Raw genomic sequence first — 23,714 nt, 5'->3', positions numbered from 1 at the left:
ATAGATAGATAGATAAGATAAGATATCGGTAGAGTAAAGTTGATGGATGTCGTCGGCGTCGATGGAAATGCATATAAGATAAGATGAATGTCGATGCATTAAGAGTAGATAGATAAGATGGAAGTAGATAGATGTGGAGTGGGTGGATAAATGGGTGGGTGGGTTGATGGATGGATGGAAAGATGGGTGGGTAGGTTAATGGATGGATGGATGGATGGATGGATGGCTGGATGGACAGATGGGTGGGTGGATGGATAAATGGATGGATGGATGAATGGATGGATGGATGGGTGGATGGATGGATGGTGGTGGGTGGATAAATGGGTGGGTGGGTTGATGGATGGATGGAAAGATGGGTGGGTAGGTTGATGGATGGGTGGATGGATAGATGGGTGAGTGGGTGGATGGATGGATGGATGGAATTCCAGCCACTACATAGGTCAACTCTACATTTTCTCAAAATGCACTGTAAAGAGCTGGATCATGGTTTCCCTCCCTCTTCCCCACAAGTTGCGCTGGGAGTATGAATTGCCCCACTCCCAGACCAGCCTAGCTAAGGGCCCTGACCATTATCACTCTGGTTGGACAGGCGGCTTTTCTGCAAAGAAAGGGCTTCTGAGGGAAGCTGAATAAAGTGGAAAAAAAAAAAAGAATGAATATAAGCCAGTAAGAGAGACAAGCAATTATCTTGCTAGATAAATAGCCCAGGTGTTTTGAGTGAAGCAAGTTTGAAAGACCATATTGTCCATGAGAGGTGACTAAATCAGGTAGACACAGGCTGTATTTGTACAAGATGGACCAAAGTGATGAGGGAGAGAGGGACTTTGGGACTGGTACTAATGTCAGGAAGTGGTAGGGATGCTCAAATTCCTGACAGTAGGCAAAGAAGTGGGGTTTTCACCTTGAGCCCAGTGCTTTCCCTCCCCTAGCCCACCTGCCTTTGAACTTCCAGATCCTCCTGCTTTCTCCTCTTTCTCTACACTCTTTCCCTGTTTACCACTCTTTCAACTTCTGGTTCCTCTTGCTTTGCATGACAAGGGTTAGTAGAAGCCCAGGGGCCAGAGTAAAACAAGCATCCAGCTTCTCAGAGGGAGCCCTACTGAATTTATTAAATGCCTTTTTAATAAGATGACCCAAACCTTCTTTGAGGCTCTGAAAAATGAGTTTTTCCGTGAAATTACCTTTTACCCACTTGTCAGAAGTTTAATGAAAAATAATGGCTAACCTTTCAAATAACCCTAAGACAAACACAGTGATGGACTTCAGAGAAGTAGGGGAAAACCAGTGAGCAGGCCATGAGCATCAAAAGTTTTTTAAATCATTTCAACACAGGCTGAGAAGCAGGGCACAGGCTCAGTCATTCACCCTGATTAGCACAGGGAGGTCGTCTGTCAGCAACTGCTGAAAATTTTGCCACAAGCATACAAGTAATTTCTATCTTCTAACCTAGGGGAGAGCTTTTCCATGTATTTGCACCACTAAATGCCAGGTTTTCATTAGGGAGTTGTTTTTGTGGTGTTAAAAATTTTTATTGGGATTTTCCTCCTCAATTACGATAGTAATAGCTTTTTATTTTATTACAAGAGTAATCACATTTTATTTTAGAATCATCCTCCCAGAAACAACTACTTCCAATATATATTTCCAGTCTTTCTTCTGTGCACATATAGAGATATGTACATTAGATTGGGATCAAACACATCCACTTTCTGTATTCAGTTTCTTTTTTACTTTTTCCATATTTCTATATCATTGGTTCATCACATTACTTTAAAGATTAAATAATATTTCATGATATGACGATAACATGATCTAGGTAAACAATCCCTTATGATTTGATATTTAGATCTATTCCTCATGATTCTGTTTTTATAAATACCAAAATGAAAACAGAATATTGGATTCTAGAAGTAGGAGGGTGATATTCTCTTTGTACAGAAATTTTTTTTTTTCTGTTCATTTGGGATAAATTTCTAGAAGCCTATTTTGTAATTCAAAGTGTATCTACATTCTTAAGGCTTTTAAAATATATTACCCTAAAAGAATACACCAATTTATATTCAAAAGATAAAACGTCTGTCCCACCTCTACCATCTAGCGGCCAGAAGTGTTTACAAACTCAATGTTACCATCCTGAAATCTCATGGGGCGGCAAAGATAATTAAATAAAATATTTTATTGAAAATACTTTGAAAACTAAAACTGTATTAAAATATATGTTGCAATTATTATCAATTTTTAAACCATCCAAGATGGAAAAGGCATTACCTCCCTCAATCACATATTCCAGTGATTAACAGCTCTTTAGAGCATAAAATTCTTACCAACTGCCCTCTAAATACAACCATACCACATATATTTTATTTATTCAGAACCATTTATTGAATACCTTCTATGTTTCCAGCTTTGCATTAAGTGTGAGAGATATGAAAAAAACACACACAGAGCAATGAGCTTCTAGCCTGGGATGGGGTGGGGGTGCAGAGAAAGATAGGTCAAGTTTCATTATCAGTGCTATGGTAAGGTCAGGTTCTGGGTGTTTTGTAGACAGGGCATGACCCAGCTTTGGAAAACCCATGGATGTGCATGCCTGAAGGAGGGTAATCTGAAACTGAGCGTGAGAGCAGCCGGCTTTCTGTTGGGAGACAATGTGGCAATTCCTATTGTTTCTGAAGCAATGTGGAGAAATCACGTTTTCCTGGCAGCTATATTCCTGCATAGAAGAACAGCCACTTTTGTGGGAAAAAGACTTTAATAAGCCACATGGTGGGAAGGCTAACATACACCATGGGGTTGACTTTGAGGAACACTAGATAGTTACCATGTCTCTAGAAATCAGTCTGCCATTTGGTGAGTGAGATACGCAAGCTGATGCTGATTACAGGATTGCTTGGGACTATAGAGAGAATTTTATTTTGTTTTTATATTATTTTAGAGGGGATTTTAGAGAGGTGTGAGGAAAGATAAAGGGGAAAGATATGGAAACTGGTAGGGGAGGAACTTTGAGGGCAAAGACAGAGATGCCTAATAAGGAATTTTGACAAGTGTCTCCTATGAAATGTGCTATAGAGCCCCTCACCCCTGTCTACTCACAATACGCTTGCTCTTTTTTTATTATTATTATACTTTAAGTTCTAAGGTACATGGGCACAAAGTGCAGGTTTGTTACATATGTATACATGTGCCATGTTGGTGTGCTGCACCCATTAACTCGTTGTTTACATTAGGTATATCTCCTAACGCTATTCCTTCCCCCTCCCCCATCCCACAACAGGCCCCGGTGTGTGATGTTCCCCACCCTGCGTCCAAGTGTTCTCATTGTTCAATTCCCACCTATGAGTGAGAACATGCGGTGTTTGGTTTTCTGTCCTTGTGATAGTTGGCTCAGAATGATGGTTTCCAGCTTCATCCATGTCCCTACAAAGGACATGAATTCATCCTTTTTTAGGGCTGTATAGTATTCCATGGTGTATATGTGCCACATTTTCTTAATCCAGTCTATCACTGATGGACATTTGGGTTGGTTTCAAGTCTGCTATTGTGAATAGTGCTGCAATAAACATATGTGTGCATGTGTCTTTATAGCAGCATTATTTATAATCCTTTGGGTATATCCCCAGTATGGGATGGCTGGGTCAAATGGTATTTCTAGTTCTAGATCCTTGATGAATCGCCACACTGTCTTCCACAATGGGTGAACTAGTTTATAGTCCCACCAAAAGAGTAAAAGTGTTCCTATTTCTCCACATCCTCTCCAGCACCTGTTGTTTCTTGACTTTTTAATGATTGCCATTCTAACTGGTGTGAGATGGTATCTCATTGTGGTTTTGATTTGCATTTCTCTGATGACCAGTGCTGATATGAGCATTTTTTCATGTGTCTGTTGGCTGCATAAATGTCTTCTTTTGAGAAGTGTCTGTTCATATCCTTTGCCCACTTTTTGATGGGGTTGTTTGATTTTTTTCTTGTAAATTTGTTTAAGTTCTTGGTAGATTCTGGATATTAGCCCTTTGTCAGATGGGTAGATTGTAAAAATTTTCTCCCATTCTGTAGGTTGCCTGAGTTCACATCTGATGGTAGTTTGGCTTTTGCTGTGCCAGAAGCTCTTTGATGTTTTAGTCATGAAGTCCTTGCCCATGCCTATGTCCTGAATGGTATTGCCTAGGTTTTCTTCTAGGGTTTTTATGGTTTTAGGTCTAACATTTAAGTCTTTAATCCATCTTGAGTTAATTTTTGTATAAGGTGTAAGGGAGGGATCCAGTTTCAGCTTTCTGCATATGGCTAGTCAGTTTTCCCAGTACCATTTATTAAATAGGGCCTCCTTTTCCCATTTCTTGTTTTTGTTAGGTTTGTCAAAAATCAGATGTTTGTAGATGTGTGGTATTATTTCTGAGGACTCTGTTCTGTTCCATTGGTGTATATCTCTGTTTTGGTATCAGAACCATGCTGTTTTAGTTACTGTAGCCTTATAGTATAGTTTGAAGTCAGGTAGCATGATGCCTCCAGCTTTGTTCTTTTGGCTTAGGATTGTCTTGGCAATGCAGGCTCTTTTTTGGTTCCATATGAACTTTAAAGTAGTTTTTTTCCAATTCTGTGAAGAAAGTCATTGGTAGCTTGATGGGGATGGCAATGAATCTGTAAATTACCTTGGGCAGTATGGCCATTTTCGCGATATTGATTCTTCCTATCCATGAGCATTGAATGTTCTTCCATTTGTTTGTGTCCTCTTTTATTTCGTTAAGCAGTGGTTTGTAGTTCTCCTTGAAGAGGTCCTTCACATCTCTTGTAAGTTGGATTCCTAGATATTTTATTCTCTTTGAAGTAATTGTGAATGGGAGTTCACTCATGATTTGGCTCTCTGTTTGTCTGTTATTGGTGTATAGGAATGCTTGTGATTTTTGCACATTGATTTTTTATCCTGAGACTTTGCTGAAGTTGCTTATCAGCTTAAGAAGATTATGGGCTGAGACGATGAGGTTTTCTAAATATACAATCATGTCGTCTACAAACAGGGATGACTTGACTTTCTCTTTTCCTAATTGAATACCCTTTATTTCTTTCTCCTGCCTGATTGCCCTGGCCAGAACTTCCAACACTATGTTAAGTAGGAGCACTGAGAGAGGGCATCCCTGTCTTGTGCCAGTTTTCAAAGGGAATGCTTCCAGCTTTTGCCCATTCAGTATGATATTGGCTGTGAGTTTGTCATAAATAGCTCTTATTATTTTGAGATACATAACATCAATACCTAGTTTATTGAGAGTTTTTAGCATGAATGGGTGTTGAATTTTGTCAAAGGCCCTTTCTGCAGCTATTGAGATAATCATGTGGGTTTTATCCTTGTTTCTGTTTGTATGATGGATTATGTTTATTTGCATATGTTGAACCAGCCTTGCATCCCAGGGATGAAGCCCACTTGATCCTAGTGGATAAACTTTTTGATGTCCTCCTTGATTTGATTTGCCAGTATTTTATTGAGGAGTTTTGCATCAGTGTTCATCAGGGATATTGGTCTAAAATTACCTTGTTTTGTTGTGTCTCTGCCGCCAGGCTTTGGTATCAGGATGATGCTGGCCTCATAAAATGAGTTGGGGAGTATTTCATCTTTTTCTGTTGATTGGAGTAGTTTCAGAAGGAATGGTACCAGCTCCTCTTTGTACCTCTGGTAGAATTCGGCTGTGAATCCATCTGGTCCTGGACTTTTTTTGGTTGGTAGGCTATTAATTATTGCCTCAATTTCAGAGCCTGCTATTGGTCTATTCAGGGATTCAACTTCTTCCTGGCTGAGACTTGGGAGAGTGTATGTGTCCAGGAAATTATCCATTTCTTCTAGATTTTCTAGTTTATTTGCATAGAGGTGTTTATAGTATTCTCTGATGGTATTTTGTATTTCTGTGGGGTTGGTGGTGATATCACCTTTATCACTTTTTATTGGATCTGTTTGATTTTTCTTCTTTTCTTCTTTATTAGTCTTGCTAGCGGTCTATCAATTTTGTTGATCATTTCAGAAAACCAGCTTCTGGATTCATTGATTTTTTGAAGGGTTTTTTGTGTCTCTATCTCCTTCCATTCTGCTCTGATCTTAGTTATTTCTTGCCTTCTGCTAGATTTGAATGTGTTTGCTCTTGCTTCTCTAGTTCTTTTAATTGTGATGTTAGAGTGTCGACTTTAGATCTTTCCTGCTTTCTCTTGTGGGCATTTAGTGCTATAAATTTCCCTCTACACACTGCTTTAAATGTGTCCCAGAGATTCTGGTACGTTGTGTCTATTCTCATTGATTTCAAAGAATATCTTTATTTCTGCCTTCATTTCGTTATGTACCCAGTAGTCATTCAGGAGCAGGTTGTTCAGTTTCCATGCAGTTGAGTGGTTTTGAGTGAGTTTCTTAATCCTGAGTTCTAATTTGATTGCACTGTGGTCTGAGAGACAGTTTTTCATAATTTCTGTTCTTGTACATTTGCTGAGGAGTGCTTTACTTCAACTATGTGGTCAATTATGGAATAAGTGCAACATGCTGCTGAGAAGAATGTATATTCTGTTGATTTGGGGTGGAGAGTTCTGTAGGTGTCTATTAGGTCCACTTGGTGCAGAGCTGAGTTCAAGTCCTGGATATCCTTGTTAACTTTCTGTCTTATTGATCTATCTAATGTTGACAATGGGGTGTTAAAGTCTCCCCTTATTATTATGTGGGAATCTAAGTCTCTTTGTAAGTCTCTAAGGACTTGCTTTATGAATCTGGGTGCTCCTGTATTGGGTGCATATATATTTAAGATAGTTAGCTCTTCTTGTTGAATTGATCCCTTTACCATTATGTAATGGACTTCTTTGTCTTTTTTTATCTTTATTGGTTTAAAGTCTGTTTTATTAGAGACTAGGATTGCAACCCCTGCTTTTTGTTTTTTGTTTGTTTGCTTGGTAGATCTTCCTCCAACCCTTTATTTTGAGCCTATGTGTGTCTCTGCAAGTGAAACAGGTCTCCTGAATACAGCACACTGATGGGTCTTGACTCTCTATCCAATTTGCCAGTCTGTGTCTTTTAATTGGAGCATTTAGCCCATTTACATTTAAGGTTAATATTGTTGTGTGTAAATTTGATCCTGTCATTATGATGTTAGCTGATTATTTCGCTAGTTAGTTGATGCAGTTCCTTCCTAGCATCAATGGTCTTTACAATTTGGCATGTTTTTGCAGTGACTGGTACCAGTTGTTCCTTTCCATGTTTAGTGTTTCCTTCAGGAGTTCTTGTAAGGCAGGCCTGGTGGTGACAAAATCTCAAAGCATTTGCCTGTCTGTAAAGGATTTTATTTCTTCTTCACTTGTGAAGCTTAGTTTGGCTGAATATGAAATTCTGGGTTGAAAATTCTTTTCTCTAAGAATGTGGAATATTGGCCCCCACTCTCTTCTGGCTTGTAGAATTTCTGCCGAGAGATCTGCTGTTAATCTGATGGGCTTCCCCTTGTGGGTAACCTGACCTTTCTCTCTGGCTGCCCTTAATATTTTTTCCTTCATTTCAACTTTGGTGAATCTGACAATTATGTGTCTTAGAGTTGCTCTTCTCAAGGAGTTCCTTTGTGGCATTCTCTGTATTTCCTGAATTTGAATGTTGGCCTGCCTTGCTAGGTTGGGGAAGTTCTCCTGGATAATATCCTGCAGAGTGTTTTCCAACTTGGTTCCATTCTCCCCATCACTTTTAGGTACACCAATCAGATGCAGATTTGGTCTTTTCACATAGTCCCATATTTCTTGGAGGCTTTGTTTGTTTCTTTTTACTCTTTTTTCTCTAAACTTCTCTTCTTGCTTCATTTAGTTCATTTGATCTTCAATCACTGATACCCTTGATTGAATTGGCTACTGAATCTTGTGCATGCATAATTTTCTTGTGCTTGCATCATGTTCTTGTGACATAGTTTCAGCTCCATCAGGTCATTTAAGGTCGTCTCTATGCTGTTTATTCTAGTCAGCCATTCATCTAATCTTTTTTCAAGGTTTTCAGTTTCTTTGCAATGGGTTTGCACATTCTCCTTTAGCTCAGAGAAGTTTGTTATTACTGATCATCTGAAGCCTACTTCTCTCAACTCGTCAAAGTCATTCTCCATCCAGCTTTGTTCCATTGCTGGCGAGGAGCTGTATTCCTTTGGAGGAGAAGAGGCTCTCTGATTTTTAGAATTTTCAGCTTTTCTGCTCTGGTTTCTCCCCATCTTTGTGGTTTTATCTACCTTTCATCTTTGATGATGGTGACATACAGATGGGGTTTTGGAGTGGATGTCCTTTCTGTCTGTTAGTTTTCCTTCTAACAGTCAGGACCCTCAGCTGAAGGTCTGTTGGTGTTTGCTGGAGGACCACTCTAGACCCTGTTTGCCTGGGTATCACCAGCGGAGACTGCAGAACAGCAAATATTGCAGAACAGCAAATGTTGCTGCCTGATTCTTCCTCTGGAAGCTTCGTCTCAGAGGGGCACCCAGCTGGATGAGGTATCAGTTGACCCCTGCTGGGAGGTGTCTCCCAATTAGGCTACTCGGGGGTCAGGGACCCACTTGAGGAGGCTGTCTGTCTGTTCTCAGATCTCAAACTCCATGCTGGGAGTACCACTACTCTCTTCAAAGCTGTCAAAAGGGACATTTAGTTCTGCAAAAGTTTTTGCTGCCTTTTGTTCAGCTATGCCCTGCCCCCATCGGTGGAGTTTACAGAGGCAGGCAGGCCTCCTTGAGCTGTGGTGGGCACCACCTAGTTCAAGCTTCCCAGCCACTTTCTTTACCTACTCAAGCCTCAGCAATGGTGGAACACCCCTCCCCCAGCCTCCCTGCTGCCTTGCAGTTTGATCTCAGGCTGCTGTGCTAGCAGTGGGCGAGGCTCCATAGGCGTAGGACCCTCCAAACCAGGTGCGGGATATAATCTCCTGGTGTGCCGTTTGTTAAGACCATTGGGAAAGCACAGTATTAGAGTGAGAGTGTCCCTGTTTTCCAGGTACCGTCTGTCACAGCTTCCCTTCTCTAGGAAAGGGAATTCCCCAACCCCTTGCGCTTCCTGAGTGAGGCGATGCCCTGCCCTGCTTCAGCTCACACTCCATGGGCTGCACCCACTGTCCAGCAAGCCCCAGTGAGATGAACCTGGTACCTGTATTGGAAATGCAGAAGTCACCCATCTTCTACATTGCTCATGCTGGGAGCTATAGACTGGAGCTGTTCCTATTTGGCCATCTTGGAATCCCTATCCTTGCTCTTATCGATACCTCAAGTGACAGCCGGTTCAGTGTGCCCTGTACATGGGTGGAGGGTGAGAGTGAAGGCTGCCGTTTAGAGGCAGTCCTGCCTGGTTATTCATCCTTCATTCTGTAAGGAGCTAAGTGCTGCTGTGTTCTCAGAACATTTGTGCTAAGCAGGAAACCCCTCTTTTGAACTGTACAGGATATGAAAGTGAACACAATCTACTGCTCTTCCCATACTGACCCACGAGCCTCACTTTTGCTGTTCACCTGGGCACATGCACTTATAGAGCTTTTAAAAAAAAAGGGAAAGATTATAATAGGATTTTTTAGGCAATCAAGGACATTCAAAAATACATTCAGGTGTTTGTCAGCCTCTCTGCTTAGGCACACCCATGAAAGCATCCCAAGCCATTTATATTTTGACTTGCAAATAAACTGGCAATTGCTATAATGGAGAGTATAAGCAAAGCATCAAACTTCTCTTCCAAATTCTATTGTTCTTATGGTAATAATAATTTCTATGTCCCAAAGTGAGTGTAGAGGCATGGATATGTGGCAATAGGATGTTTTCTAGGCCAATGATGAAAAACCATCTTGGGTAAACTACTAAGAAGAGTGTTTACACAGATAAAGAGAAATTCACTAACATTTTGAGTTTTGACTTCCCAATCTCTTTTTTTAAAAATTAATGGTTTCAGAGAGGAATGTTTGGAAGACACACCATTGATTATATGCTATACAAAGTGGTGCTCTTTTTATTGTAAAGCAGTGAGTCAGTGAAGATTTACTGGGATCTACCAAGCCAATGTCCTAGTGGCCAAATGTGCAGACAATTGCAGAAGCCCACTCTACTTCCGTTGGCCCAGGAAGCCTAGCAACCAATGGGGAGTTAGCTGTACCCTTTGCCGATACGCACTAGTGGCATGGAGGACTTATTAAGAAATAGAGAGAGCTTTTTATAATTGACAATAGCACTTGCCTTTTAAGATGTTAAGCATAGTATACCATATTTTTCTAAGTTCAGTAGTCTTACTTTGGGACACAGAAATGCGTCACTATTTAAAACTCACCTATCCAGCAACCTTAACTACATGGAATATATATGAGATCTAGGAAGCAAGGTAAATAGGTTTTTGAACAAAATAGATATAACAAAATCTATTTACCTACAGGTTTGATAGGAAATTCCTTCAGTCATCACTCAGAACCTAGTTATTCTTATTTGAAATCACCTTAATTTTCTAAAACTTAGTTATTGGGCTTTTTAATTCACATCAGATCAGAAGCAACAATAGAGTGGAAGGGGCTAGAAGAAACTATCTTGAGTCATCTAGAAGGGAGTCAACTAACAAAAGTGAGGACTATTAGCTGTTAAATTGAATGTAAAGAAAAAGACATTAAAAAAGAAAAAAGCTGGGCATGGCAGCTCACGCCTGTAATCCCAGCACTTTGGGAGGCCGAGGCAGGTGGATCACCTGAGGTCAGGAGTTCGAGACCAGTTTGACCAATATGGTGAAACCCCATCTCTACTATAAACACAAAAATTAGCTGAGCATGATGGTACGTGCCTGTAGTCCCAGCTACTCAGGAGACTAAGACAGGAGAGTGGGCCACTGCACTCCGACCTGGGCAACAGAGCAAGACTCTGTCAAAAAGAAAGAAGGAAAGAGAGAAAGAGAGAAAGAGAGAAAGAGAGAAAGAGAGAAAGAAAGAAAGAAAGAAAGAAAGAAAGAAAGAAAGAAAGAAAGAAAGAAAGAAAGAAAGAAAGAAAGAAAGAAAGAAAGAAAAGAAAGAAGGGGAGGGAAGGGAAGGGAAGAAGGAAGGAAGGAAGGAAGGAAGGAAGGAAGGAAGGAAGGAAGGAAGGAAGGAAGGAAGGAAGGAAGGAAGGAAGGAAGGAAGGAAGGAAGGGTAAAAGACATTAAAAAGGAAAGGAGAGAGGAGAGATGGGCAAAAGGATGAAGGGAGGGAAGGAGGCTATAAAAAGAAGATTCAGAAACTGAAAATGCTCAAGTCCTAGGCATTTGATTTTGGCAACAAGCCCTTGATCTGTAGGAGCAGCTGAGCATATCCTATATCCACCATATCACACCATAATTTTTATATTCATAAATGAACCCAGTACTCCATAAAAAGTTTCAATTAAGAAGTCAGAGAAGTGCCGCATTTTTCAGAAGTGTACACCCAATTGATTAAAATATAAAAGTTTGGCTGGGCGTGGTGGCTCACGCCTGTAATCACAGCACTTTGGGAGGCCGAGGTGGGCGGATCACAAGGTCAAGAGATGGAGAACATCCTGGCCAACATGGTGAAACCCTGTCTCTACAAAAAAAACCAAAAAATTTAGCTGGGCATCGTGGCACGCACCTATAATCTCAGCTACTCTGGAGACTGAGGCCGGAGAATTGTTTGAACCCGGGAGGTGAAGGTTGCAGTAAGCTGGGATTGCACCACTGTACTCCAGCCTGGGTGACAGAGCAAGACTCCATCTCAAAGAGAAAAAAATATATATATATAAAAATATATATATAACATATACATAAAACATATATATATAACACACACATATATAAATATATATATATATATGTTTTCATTCCTGAAAGGGTATGTTTTAGACATTTAGACATGATTATGCCAGAAAAATATGTTTTATTTGTATGCATTTATGAAGGAAAAGGAAGAATGGGCTGAGAATTATTTTTGCCTTGCTAGTTGAAGATTTCGCAATGGAGGTTGTCCCAGTTCTTGACAGTCTCCACATTTCTTCGATTTCTGATATTGCAATTTTTATTCACTTCAGCTACTCACCCAACCACCTTGCAGCCACATCTCAGTGGACTTTGTCACCCATCTGCCCTTGAGTTCAAATTAATGCACACAAAGAGGTTATTGGAGGAATCAAGAAGGTCTCAGAACCCATCCCTTAGTAATATGGAGAGCCTATTGATTAATGGAAAAGAGTTGCACAACTCAAGGCCAAGTGCTCTTTCCATGGATCTGTACATGAGAAGAGTGCATTCTATATGACCTTATAAAAATAGTCAGTCACCCAACAGGTGTTGTTGAACACCTGTAGACATGTTTACAGGTGACAGTGTAGGGGGCTGAATATGTAGACAAAGCCAAACTGAGATTGTTCTGGGACTTTGGTGATGGTATTCCAGGTGGGACAATGGCAGTGGGTCAGGCATTGGAGGCTTCCGTCTTAATCACTGCTCTTCTACTTGGTTACATGTAGTAGTTACCGTCTACGCTAGGCTGTACAGGTTGTCTCTGGATTGTCCCTAGATTTGCCTAACTAAATAAGGCTAGCCATTATACCACCCGGCCTCTAATCTCAAAGCACAATGACCAAAGATTTATTTCTCACCCATGTGACAGTTTGCTGGGAGTCAGCATGAACTCAAGAGCCTTTTATCTATCGGCTGTATTGAGCTTTTAGGACCTCAAAGTCCTCAATTTCATCTTCTTCAGGCCAGTAATGGAGGAAAGAGAAATAGAGGGGGGAATGTAAAAAGCTTTAAAGACCAGGACTAGGCTAGAAGTACAATCATGCATCACTTGACAATGGGGATACTTTTTGAGAAATGCATCCTTAGGTGATCTTGTTGCTCTAATATCATCAAGTGTACTTACACAAACCTAGATGGGATAGTCTGCTGCACATCTAGGCTATATGGGATAGCCTATTGTTCCTAGGCTACAATCCTATATGGCATTTTACTTTACCAAATACTATAGGCAGCTGTAACACAATGGTAAGTATTTGTGTATCTAAACATAGGAAAGGTACAGTAAAAACACAGTATAAAAGATTAAAAACAAATGGTACACCTGTATAGGGTACTTACCGTGAATAAAGCTTGCAGGACTGAGAGTTGCTTTGGGTGAGTCAGTGAATGAGTGGTGAGTGAACGTGAAGGCCTGGGACGTTAATGTACACTACTGTGGACTTTGTATACACTGTACACTTAAGCTACACCAAATTTGTTTTTAAAAATTTTTTCTTCAATAACAAATTAACCTTAGCTTGCTGTAACTTTTTAACTTTATAAACTTTCTTAAACTTATTTTGACTTTTTTTTTTTTTTTTTTGAGACAGAGTCTCGCCCTGTCACCCAGGCTGGATTGCGATGGCACAATCTCAACTCACTGCAAACTCTGCCTACCGGGTTCAAATAATTCTCCTGCCCCAGCCTCCCAAGTAGCTGGGATTACAGGCACGCACCACCACGCCCAGCTAATTTTTTTTTTTGTACTTTTAGTAGAGACGGGATTTCACCGTGTTGGCCAGGCTAGTCTCGAACTCCTGACCTCATGATCTGCCCGCCTCGGCCTCCCAAAGTGCTGGGATTACAAGCATGAGCCACCACGCCTGGCCTTGACTATTTTTAATAATACTTAGTGTAAAACACAAACACATTGTTCCGCTGTTCAGAAACATTTTCCTTCTTTATATGCTTATACTATAAACTTTTTTCTATTTTTAAATTTTTTTTGTTTGTTTTACTTTTTAAACTTTTTTGTTAAAAACTAAGACACAAACACTCACATTAGCCTAGGATTACATAGTGTCTGGATCATCCCTATCACTATTTTTCACCTTTCATCTTGTCCCACTTGAAGGTGTTCAAGGATAAGAGCATGCATGGAGCTGTCATCTCATGACAACAATGCCTTCTGGAACACCTCCTGAAGGACCTGCCTGAGGGTATTTTACAATTAGCATTTGTTTTATAGTAGAAGGAGTACACTGTAAAATAACAATAAAAAGTATAGTATAGTAAATACACAAACCAGTAACATAATTGTATGTGCTCTACTTTTATGTGACTAGCAGCACAGTAGATTTGTTTACACCAGTGTCACCACAAACATGGGCATAATGCATTAAGCTATGATGTTAGAATGACCCTGACGTCACTAAGCAATAGGAATTTTTCAGCTCCGTTGTCATCTTACGGGACCACCACCATATATGCAGTCTATAGTGGACAACGTTTGTCATTCAGTGCATTACTGTATGTTATTTCTACTCACTTTCAGAGGCCACCACTTCATCACCTACCCTCATCTAACTACAGGGGAAGCAATGAAGTAACTTTAACTGTGTGGCCAGAAAGGAAAAGAAAACCAAATTCTGATGGACACCTGATGTTTTTATTATTCCTATGAATGGATTCCAAGGTTCTAACTGAGAGGGTAGGGAAAGCAGGAATCAGAGTGGGAAAATACATTTAGCAACATTCTTGAGATTTTCTTCTTCAACTTGTCAGTGTTCTCAGTTGTGCCCACCCTCAAGCTCCAAAGATTCTCCCACAAGGTATTTGGCCAAGGCACTTCATTTTTCCAGGCCTCAGTTTCCACATGTGTTAAAGTGAGGGGTTGAATTAGGATAACTTTCAAGTCTTTGGGCCTCTTAGAGATCCAAAATCCCATGATTCTCTAACTCCTGATGTTCCCTTCTTCCTGAGACAAATAAGCAGGACCAGCATGCCAATAATTTATGTTTTATTTTAATTTTCCTTCTCACCGTCAAAGCTTGAGTTTCTAGATATTAAAATATAACAATAGACAAAGTTGTTATGAATACAGTAGTGACTTTTTATGGCAGAGTAAAGTTATTTTGTGTTTGAATGAACAGCACATTCACACACGTATGTAACATACACAGAGCTGCATCTGTGAAAAAATAATCTTGTTTAAAGTCTTGCAAAACATATGTCCTCCTCCTACTCTTGCCCTGTATTAGTTTTGCAATTCATAACAAACAACAGTGACATCTCTGTGGCTTACAACAACATTTAGTCTTCACTCACTTTACATAAGGACTGAGTCAGCGGCAGACTGGCTGTGGCTCTGCTAGAATTGGCTGGGTTCAGCTGGGCTCAGCAGGGTTCCACCTGTCTTCTCATTTTAAAACACAGATAGTGTCTGTGACATCCTAAGGCATCCTAAGGGCAGTGGAGACATCCTAAGGGCAGTGGAGAACAAGAGCAAGGAGACCTAAGACAAACCATCCAGTTGCCTTTAAGCTTCAGGTTAAACACAGGAAAAAAAACTCACAACCATTCACGTCCCATGGGCCAAGTCCAAAGCGATTTCACATGGCCAAGTCCAAAGCGATTGAGGTGGGATGTGTACTCCTCTCACAGAATGCACGAGTACCTCCCATGACAGTGGGTAGGGATATGCAATCCTATGGCTGGGAGGAAGCAAATGATTGTGGACAATAACCCAACAGATCACACCCCCAATGCCTCTATCTAAGTTCTAAATACAACATTTCCCATAGAGAGGATGCCACTCTGCCTCCTCTGCTGCATCTTCCTTTCCTGCCCCTCTCAGCTTGAGCTCAGCCTCTAAAACTTGAGTTTGATGAAAGTCATCTAAGTTCTTGCTAAAAATGCCCCTTCCTAGGGCCCCCCTTTCCAAAGATTTTGACACATCTGTTCTGAAGTAGGCAGTGGTGCCCAGGCATGATGCCCCAGGAATACCTGCTGCTGTTGAAGAGCTATCCCTGGTTCCCACAGCCTTCAGCATCAGAGCTGCCTTTGGGTTGAGGGAGCATGCTGAGTGAGCCGTTATTAGGAGGAGGGCTGCCTTAGAGGACTCAGAAGCTACAACCCCAAGGTCCTCTGACCTGTCCCCACTCCTCACAGTCAGCATGGATTTTGTACTTCCAGAGCTCCTTGAAGGTCGGCCATTGCACCTTTGGAAGTGTGATAGTTAGCACAGATCCCAGAGATCAAATCCTGAGTTCCTCTTCCTCCATATGCACCTCACTAGCTGTGTGACCTTGGACAACTCACAGACCCTCTCTGGGCCTCAGTGTCCTCATCTGTTAGACGGGAGTAATCATCAAACCTTCACCTCAGGCTTGTTGTGAGGGTGAAGCGAGTTAACAAAACAGTGCCTGGCATGCAGTGGGTCACATACAAACTTTCACATGTGATATTATAAATGTTTTTATATATTTATAAGTGTATAAGTGTATTCCGTATGAGGGTTTGCTGATCTTACTGGCACACAGGTCTGAGAACATGGGAGGCTTTTGAGCTAAAGTTGCCTCCTATTGGAAGTGTTCTATGGGGAGCATGCTGAGTCAGCCGTTATCAGGAGGAAAGCTACCTTAGAGGACTCAGAAAATTTACACGTCAAGTGATAGCACGTAAGTCAGTGGTTTTCAGCCCCAGCTTTAATTTAGAATCCTCTAGAAAGTTTTTTTTTAAATGCCCATGTCCTTCCAAGTGGGCTCAATTCTGAGCTAATTAGTGAGAATGTCCAGGGACAAAACAAAGGAATGAGAAATTTTAAGGCTGGGCACAGTGGCTCACGCCTATAATCCCAGCACTTTGGGAGGTTGAGGTGGGCAGATCACTTGAGACCAGGAGTTCAAGACCATCCTGGCCAACATGGTAAAGCCCATCTCTACTGAAAATACAAAAATTAGCTGGGCGTGGTGGCGCAGTTCTGTAATCTCAGCTACTCTGGTGACTGAGGCACGAGAATCACTTGAACCTGGGAGGCAGAGGCTGCAGTGAGCTGAAATCATGTCACTGCACTCCCACCTGGGCGTCAGAACAAGATTCTGTCTCAAAAAAAAAAAGGAGGGGGGGAAGAAATTTTAAGACACTCCTTGGACTGTAATGGGACTCCTGGATTAAAAACCACTGATGTCTATAGAACAGTTCTGTAAATTGCAAAACATATTGTATGATTTATGGGTGTTTTTTGATTGTTAGTGACTGATTGATGATCTCATGAGGCACTAGTTCCTCTGAAAATCAGGCCAACGTGAATTTTCCACCATCTGTCCTACATGTGCACTGGCTGGGGGGAAGTGAAACTCACCCAATTCCTATTCTTGCCTTTAAGCCAAAAAGATTGCTCGAAAACAAGCCTCCCTGGGATAAAAGATGTTGCTAGAATGAGGAAGCTGTGGTGAGTGAGTGGAGTTAATGTGATTAGATTTGGAAGCAATATTCCCAGCCACGGGGAAGCATCGGTGTTCTGTATTATTAAAGTGACTCCAGTGCAAAGGCACATATATCATATTGGAGTTATTTGCCCTGACTAGGTTAGAAGCCAGGAGATGGTTCTTCCTAGGTATTCCTGAATGGTCCAGGGCCTAAGTCAACTCTGGTTTAGACAAATCCTGTCCCTGCTTATCATCTACCTCTTACTAAATGTAGCCATCACCATGCACAGCACACACGCTCATCTTGATGATCTTCACAGAGTGCAGAGTCTTCAGGAAGTTCTTTCCTCAGTGGAACCTTTGGGGTTTCTAGGAGAGGGGCAGGGGAATATCTGGAATCAGAGATAAACACTTTACAGCAGCCTCTATACTATTTCTAATTACTTTCACCCAGTCATGATGTTCTGACTAAACTACCAGATTATAAGGTGATAAACATTTTATGTAAAAGTAATTCACGATGGAAAGTTCTGGATGTTTTCCCCAGTGGGTACCTCAAAACAGGCTACAAGATGGATACCTGCTCAAGAAACAGCAAAATGTAAACTGGATAACGGTGATGATAAAAAATAACAATGAATGACCACACGAGCAAGTGTTCTCTTGTGAACTTTCACAGACAAATGCATAGATATGCTGCCTGGACTATGGGCAGATAAACATTCATTGTGGGCACATATTTATTGGCAGAGCAAGAACAGCTGGAACTTTCATCTCCCCACCTGCGGGCCATGGTTCTCTTGACACTGTATCCCCAGTTTTCAATGTCTTCCTGAAAGAGAGGCTGCCATGTTCTCCTTAAAACTTCTTTAGATTCCCTTGTCAAATACTGAAAACTATGCCAGCTGAAAGTCTAGTGTTTGAAATACCAGCACGGGACCATTCTTCCTATGTGCGGAGTTTTGTCCCATGTCTTAGAATCTTGTTCTGTTTTTTTACCTTTTGGGCTTCATTTATTCATTCTACAATCATTGACTGTTGACATTGGGCAGAGCTTGTATAACAGTCTTAATCTTTAGCCTGGTATGTAATAGCTAATCCCTACTGTTCCTCTTCCTGCCCTGAGCACATTATGTCCTTTATTTTCCAGATTAAGTATTGGCATTCTGTACTGGAAAGAAAACAACTTCTTGTTGCGTGTGGTGGTTCATGCCTATAATCACAGCACTTTGGGACGCCAAGGCAGGTAAATTGCCTGAGCTCAGGAGCTTGAGACCAGCCTGGGCAACATGGCGAAACCCTGTCACTGCAGAATATACAAAAATTCTCTGGGTGTTGGTGGTGTGTGCCTGTAGTCCCCGCTACTCAGGAGGCTGAGGTGGGAGAATCACCTGAGCCCAGGGAGGTCCAGGCTGCAGTGAGCAGTGATCATGCCACTGCACTCCAGCCTGGGCAACAGAACAAGACCTTGTCTCAAAAAAAAAAAAAAAAAAAAAAAAAGTCCAACTCCTGGAAATCAAATGGTACCTGACTGATGTGGGGTCTGCTTCCTGTTATGTTAGCCTCAGGCCATCTAACCCAGGTAGAACAAGGCAGGTAAGGAAATCCAGTGGGCCGAGGACCCTGAAGGAAACCCTTAACACAATGCCTAATACTGAAAACAATGGACGAATGTATTCAAAATTTGTTTGCAAGAAATGAGACTTTTTGCCTTTTAGGACCAAAAAAAAAAAAGGCACTTGAAATTTACTTTAGGTTGACAGGAGATATGGCGGGCAGCACACAGTGATTATGAAATGTGCAGGGCTTCCCTGCCATTCGAGTTTTGATCAATCTCAGCAAAACCCAAAGTTTGCCAAAACCTGGAAACAACTCAAATGTCCATCAACAGTAGAATGAAGTTATGGTGTTTCATTCAATATAACATGAATGTAAATGAATGAGATGAAATGAAAATCAATTATGTAAAACTACATGTAACAACAAGGATGAATCCTACAACAATGTGAAATGAAAGAAGCCAGACACACACACTCTCAAAAAATGCATATCGTATGATCCTATTTATATAAAGATCAAAGGTAGGTAAAATTAATCCGTACCGTTAGAAGTTGGAAGAATGGTTTCTATCAGGAAGGAGTAGGTAGAAATTGGGAGGAGGTGCAAGTTGGATTTCTGGGGTGCTATTGGTGGTCAATCTCTTGTCCTTAGTGGTAACATAGATATATTCTCTTTGTGATACTTCATTGAGCTGAATACGGTCATAAGTGTCACTTAATGATAGGACTAAGTTCTGAGAAATATGTCAGGAGATTTCATTGTTGTGCCACCATCACAGAGTGTACTTATACAAATCTAGACTGTATACCCTACTACACACCTAGGCTAGATGACATAGCCGATTGCTCCCAGGTTACAAACCTATACAGCTGTCACAAAACTGAATACTGTAGGCACTTGTTACAGAATGGTAAGTGTTTGTGTATCTAAATATAATGAAACATAGAAAAAGAACAGTAAACATACAGCATTATAATCTTATGGGACCACCACCATATATGTGGTCCATCATTAACTGAAATGTCATTATGTGACACATGACTGTACTTACAATTTGTGCATGTCATATGTGTGATAGTCCAAAATTCAAATGTTGGATTGGGCCTTGCTTGATTATACAGGAACTGAGTTTGCAAGAGCTAAAAAGAACCTCAGAATCTCTGCCTAACAGGGATGGCAGGGCCCACTTCCGGACCCTAAAGATAGGTCCATTTCGGGAGTCAGGAAAACTGAGTCAAAAACCTGAGTAGAAGGTTATGGCAACAGATATGGCAGGACAGGTTGAGGACTGTACTCAGGGGGATCACCAGATACCAGTCTTGGAAGTAAGTTCCACAGAATGGTAGGGCTAAGATTGCTCGCAGTCAGGATTGACTTGGGCAATGCATTGTTCAGAACATAAAGGGGAAGTCTAAGAGAGGGTATTGCAGAGGATGAGGGGTTGACAGTGGGGAGTGGCATGTTGGGAGCTCAGATCTGGTTTATTTTTGACTCTCATGAGGCCATATTTCCTCCTGTCCTATGGCATTCCCCTCCTAACGTGGATAGTATGGTCAGCCCAGGCCATGGGAGTGTGGCCCCGATTTTCCATGTGGGGAGACTGGCTCTAGTTTCTCAAAAGCACAAGCTGCTGGGCCTTTTTCTCAACTGTGGGCCTCTGTGGAAGACACTTGGCTTAATGGAAGGGAGAATGAAGAGAGGCTTTTGGAAAGAGAAGGTCTAAACAGGATCAACATTGACGCCGAGCAACACGAGGAAGAAGGAACTTTTCTTGGTGTTCATACCACAGTGGGCCACAGCGTGGTGGGAAGGCATATTTGAATAAGCTAAGGGGAGGATCATAAGGATAAGAGAGTCCTTGAGGATTGGGAAGCACGGAAACCAAGGCAGCTAGCCATGGGCAAGGTGTAGGGGCTGCAAACTTACTAAAAACCTGCTCCTCAGATCCACCACTTGCTTTTTTTTTTTTTTATTATTATACTTTAAGTTCTAGGGTACATGTGGATAACGTGCAGGTTTGTTACATATGTATACCTGTGCCATGTTGGCGTGCTGCACCCATCAACTCGTCAGCACCCATCAACTCGTCATTTACATCAGGTATAACTCCCAATGCAATCCCTCCCCGCTCCCCCCTCCCCGTGATAGGCCCCGGTGTGTGATGTTCCCCTTCCCGAGTCCAAGTGATCTCATTGTTCAGTTGCCACCTATGAGTGAGAACATGCGGTGTTTGGTTTTCTGTTCTTGTGATAGTTTGCTGAGAATGATGGTTTCCAGCTGCATCCATGTCCCTACAAAGGACACAAACTCTTCCTTAGTTATGGCTGCATAGTATTCCATGGTGTATATGTGCCACATTTTCTTAATCCAGTCTGTCACTGATGGACATTTGGGTTGATTCCAAGTCTTTGCTATTGTGAATAGTGCCGCAGTAAACATACGTGTGCATGTGTCTTTATCGCAGCATGATTTATAATCCTTTGGGTATATACCCAGTAATGGGATGGCTGGGTCATATGGTACTTCTAGTTCTAGATCCTTGAGGAATCGCCATACTGTTTTCCATAATGGTTGAACTAGTTTACAATCCCACCAACAGTGTAAAAGTGTTCCTATTTCTCCAAAACAGAGATATAGACCAATGGAACAGAACAGAGTCCTCAGAAATAATACCACACATCTACAGCCATCTGATCTTTGACAAACCTCAGAAAAACAAGAAATGGGGAAAGGATTCCCTATTTAGTAAATGGTGCTGGGAAAATTGGCTAGCCATAAGTAGAAAGCTGAAACTGGATCCTTTCCTTACTCCTTATACGAAAATTAATTCAAGATGGATTAGAGACTTAAATGTTAGACCTAATACCATAAAAACCCTAGAAGAAAACCTAGGTAATGCCATTCAGGACATAGGCATGGGCAAGGACTTCATGTCTAAAACACCAAAAGCAACAGCAACAAAAGCCAAAATTGACAAATGGGATCTAATTAAACTAAAGAGCTTCTGCACAGCAAAAGAAACTACCATCAGAGTGAACAGGCAACCTATAGAATGGGAGAAAATTTTTGCAATCTACTCATCTGACAAAGGGCTAATATCCAGAACCTACAAAGAACTCAAACAAATTTACAAGAAAAAAACAAACAACCCCATCGAAAAGTGGGCAAAGGATATGAACAGACAGTTCTCAAAAGAAGACATTCATACAGCCAACAGACACATGAAAAAATGCTCATCATCACTTGCATTTTTAACCCTCAGTCACAACCAAGGAGTTGCTGAGGAGTGAAGCTTAAGATGATAGTCCCTAGGATGTATGGGGCTGACTTTTTGCTAACTGTACTACAAATATTTGGAGCCATTTGCTGCTATAACATCTTAAAAAGATGAGGACTCTCATTGGATGTTCCAGTCCCAATTGGGAGAGAATAAGAAGGGCCATGCCAGCCCTTGATCAAGATCTTGAGTGCAATGCAGGGTGGACTCAGAGAGACAAAAACCTAATTTATTCCAGCTTAGTGTCTGCCAGCCATAAAAAAAATAAATAAATAAATAAATAAATGGCAGTGGGTCAACAGGAGATGTGCTTAGTGCTGAGAAGCATCTCCTTGTGTGATTACAGTTAATTAACATTTAGCATAGCCCCTTTAGGGGTGAGAAGTTGTGATTGTCTTTCTCTAAAGGTTAAATTACCCCCATTGTGTTTGCCTTCCTGGGAGGAAAATGCAGGATGAGTTGGGAAATCGTTGTTGAAACACAACCATGACACCACTGTGAGTATGTCTAATTCCCTGTGATGGGGGTTTCAGGCATTTGAAAGTGCATAGTAGTAACTAGATTCCAGGGTGTGTCTCAGGAAATCCCAAAGGGAAGTTTTTTTCATTCATAGAATACTTCCTGAAGACATTATTATAGGAAACCTTTATTTAGGAGAGTTTCTTTGATCCTGTAGTAGCACATGAGAACATTTAAGCAGATGACAGTATCTAATATCTACCACTGCCTGACCCACTCTGCTTGCCATCCCAGAGTTTCTTTTGCAATATGCATGGAGCGGTGCTTTGGCAAAGCTCGCTAGATAGCACCCAACCTCACCAGGAAGGTCTGATTTATAGCATGTTGATCTTAAGCATGTCAGTGCAATGCCCAGAAGAGAAAGGAAGTCTCAATAAAGGGATATTATAGGAAGTCTTCAGCCAGTGGGTAGAATCTCATCTCTAAGCCAGGCTGAGATCACCAGATCAACAGGATAAAGAACTATTTGGAGCTATATGTACCTGATGAGGCTGGATTCATGAGATCAACAGTATTTGAGGTCCTTGGGCATAAGTAGGGTAGTAGCTGAGAAGGGCTCTCTCGGCTCTGGCTCTCCTGACCCTACTCAGAATGCCACACTCACCCAAGGCTTGATGTTGCTCACCTTGGATCAGTGACTGTTGTCACCACCATCTCTCCCACAGAGGGGGAATAATTGCACCCCCATCACAGACTTTCCACAAGTCAGGATGATCTCTCAGTGGCTCTCAGGTTTCCCAGATGTCTTTCTCCAAATGGGCATGTGACTGACAATGTACTAAATCTCTGTACTTACATTTGCTCATCTGTTAAAACCTGTACCCCCTCACAGGACTGCTGTGATAACAAAATGAGATTTCCATGATTAAGGTACTTAACTTTCCCCAGTGCCTGCCCATAACAGATGCTCCAGAAGTGGTAGGCATTAGTTTAAACCCATCAGAAGCCTTTAACCACTTGATTTTAATTAAATGACCCTCAGGGGTGAGATGGAGCGGGTGATTTAGAAAGTGCACCCTGGGAGGGCATTTGTTTGGAAGGAATCTTGCAGGAGCAGGTAGAAGGTCCCCAAAAGAACAAAACGCAGGTCACCTCACAGGATCCACTGCTGGACCAGGATCCTTTATTGAAGCTGGAGCCTCAGTATAAAAGAGTTACTTGATGGTACCTGGGTGGCCAAACCTCTACTGTTGCTATGGTTTCTCCATTTCTGAGTATGTCCCACAAGGAGCAGT

At 41.5% G+C, this 23,714-nt stretch overlaps 1 protein-coding gene and 1 long non-coding RNA gene across 4 annotated transcripts in view; one reads left to right on the top strand and one right to left on the bottom strand.

Moving 5' to 3' along the window:
- LOC110743442 overlaps positions 1 to 13,144 on the bottom strand; it is a 122,389-nt gene extending 109,245 nt beyond the window's left edge. The window contains exon 1 of the long non-coding RNA XR_002522487.2: positions 13,054 to 13,144. This is a non-coding gene — a long non-coding RNA (uncharacterized LOC110743442). The remainder of the gene's footprint in view (positions 1 to 13,053) is intronic.
- The window catches only part of PRLR (prolactin receptor), a 142,444-nt gene that overhangs the window by 111,475 nt on the left and 7,255 nt on the right, over positions 1 to 23,714 (top strand). Inside the window, exon 1 of one of the 3 annotated variants that reach the window (XM_031666104.1) lies at positions 16,750 to 18,369. The exons of the other annotated variants lie outside the window; for them this stretch is intronic. The gene's annotated coding sequence lies outside the window, so the exon portion shown is untranslated. Of the gene's footprint in view, positions 1 to 16,749; positions 18,370 to 23,714 lie in introns of those variants that run through there. 3 annotated transcript variants of the gene reach the window in all.

Source organism: Papio anubis, chromosome 5 (assembly GCF_008728515.1).
Source record: "Papio anubis isolate 15944 chromosome 5, Panubis1.0, whole genome shotgun sequence".
Taxonomy (NCBI): Eukaryota; Metazoa; Chordata; class Mammalia; order Primates; family Cercopithecidae; genus Papio; species Papio anubis.
The sequence above is the reverse complement of the archived record's forward strand: the minus strand, read 5'-3'. Positions and strand labels throughout refer to the sequence as shown.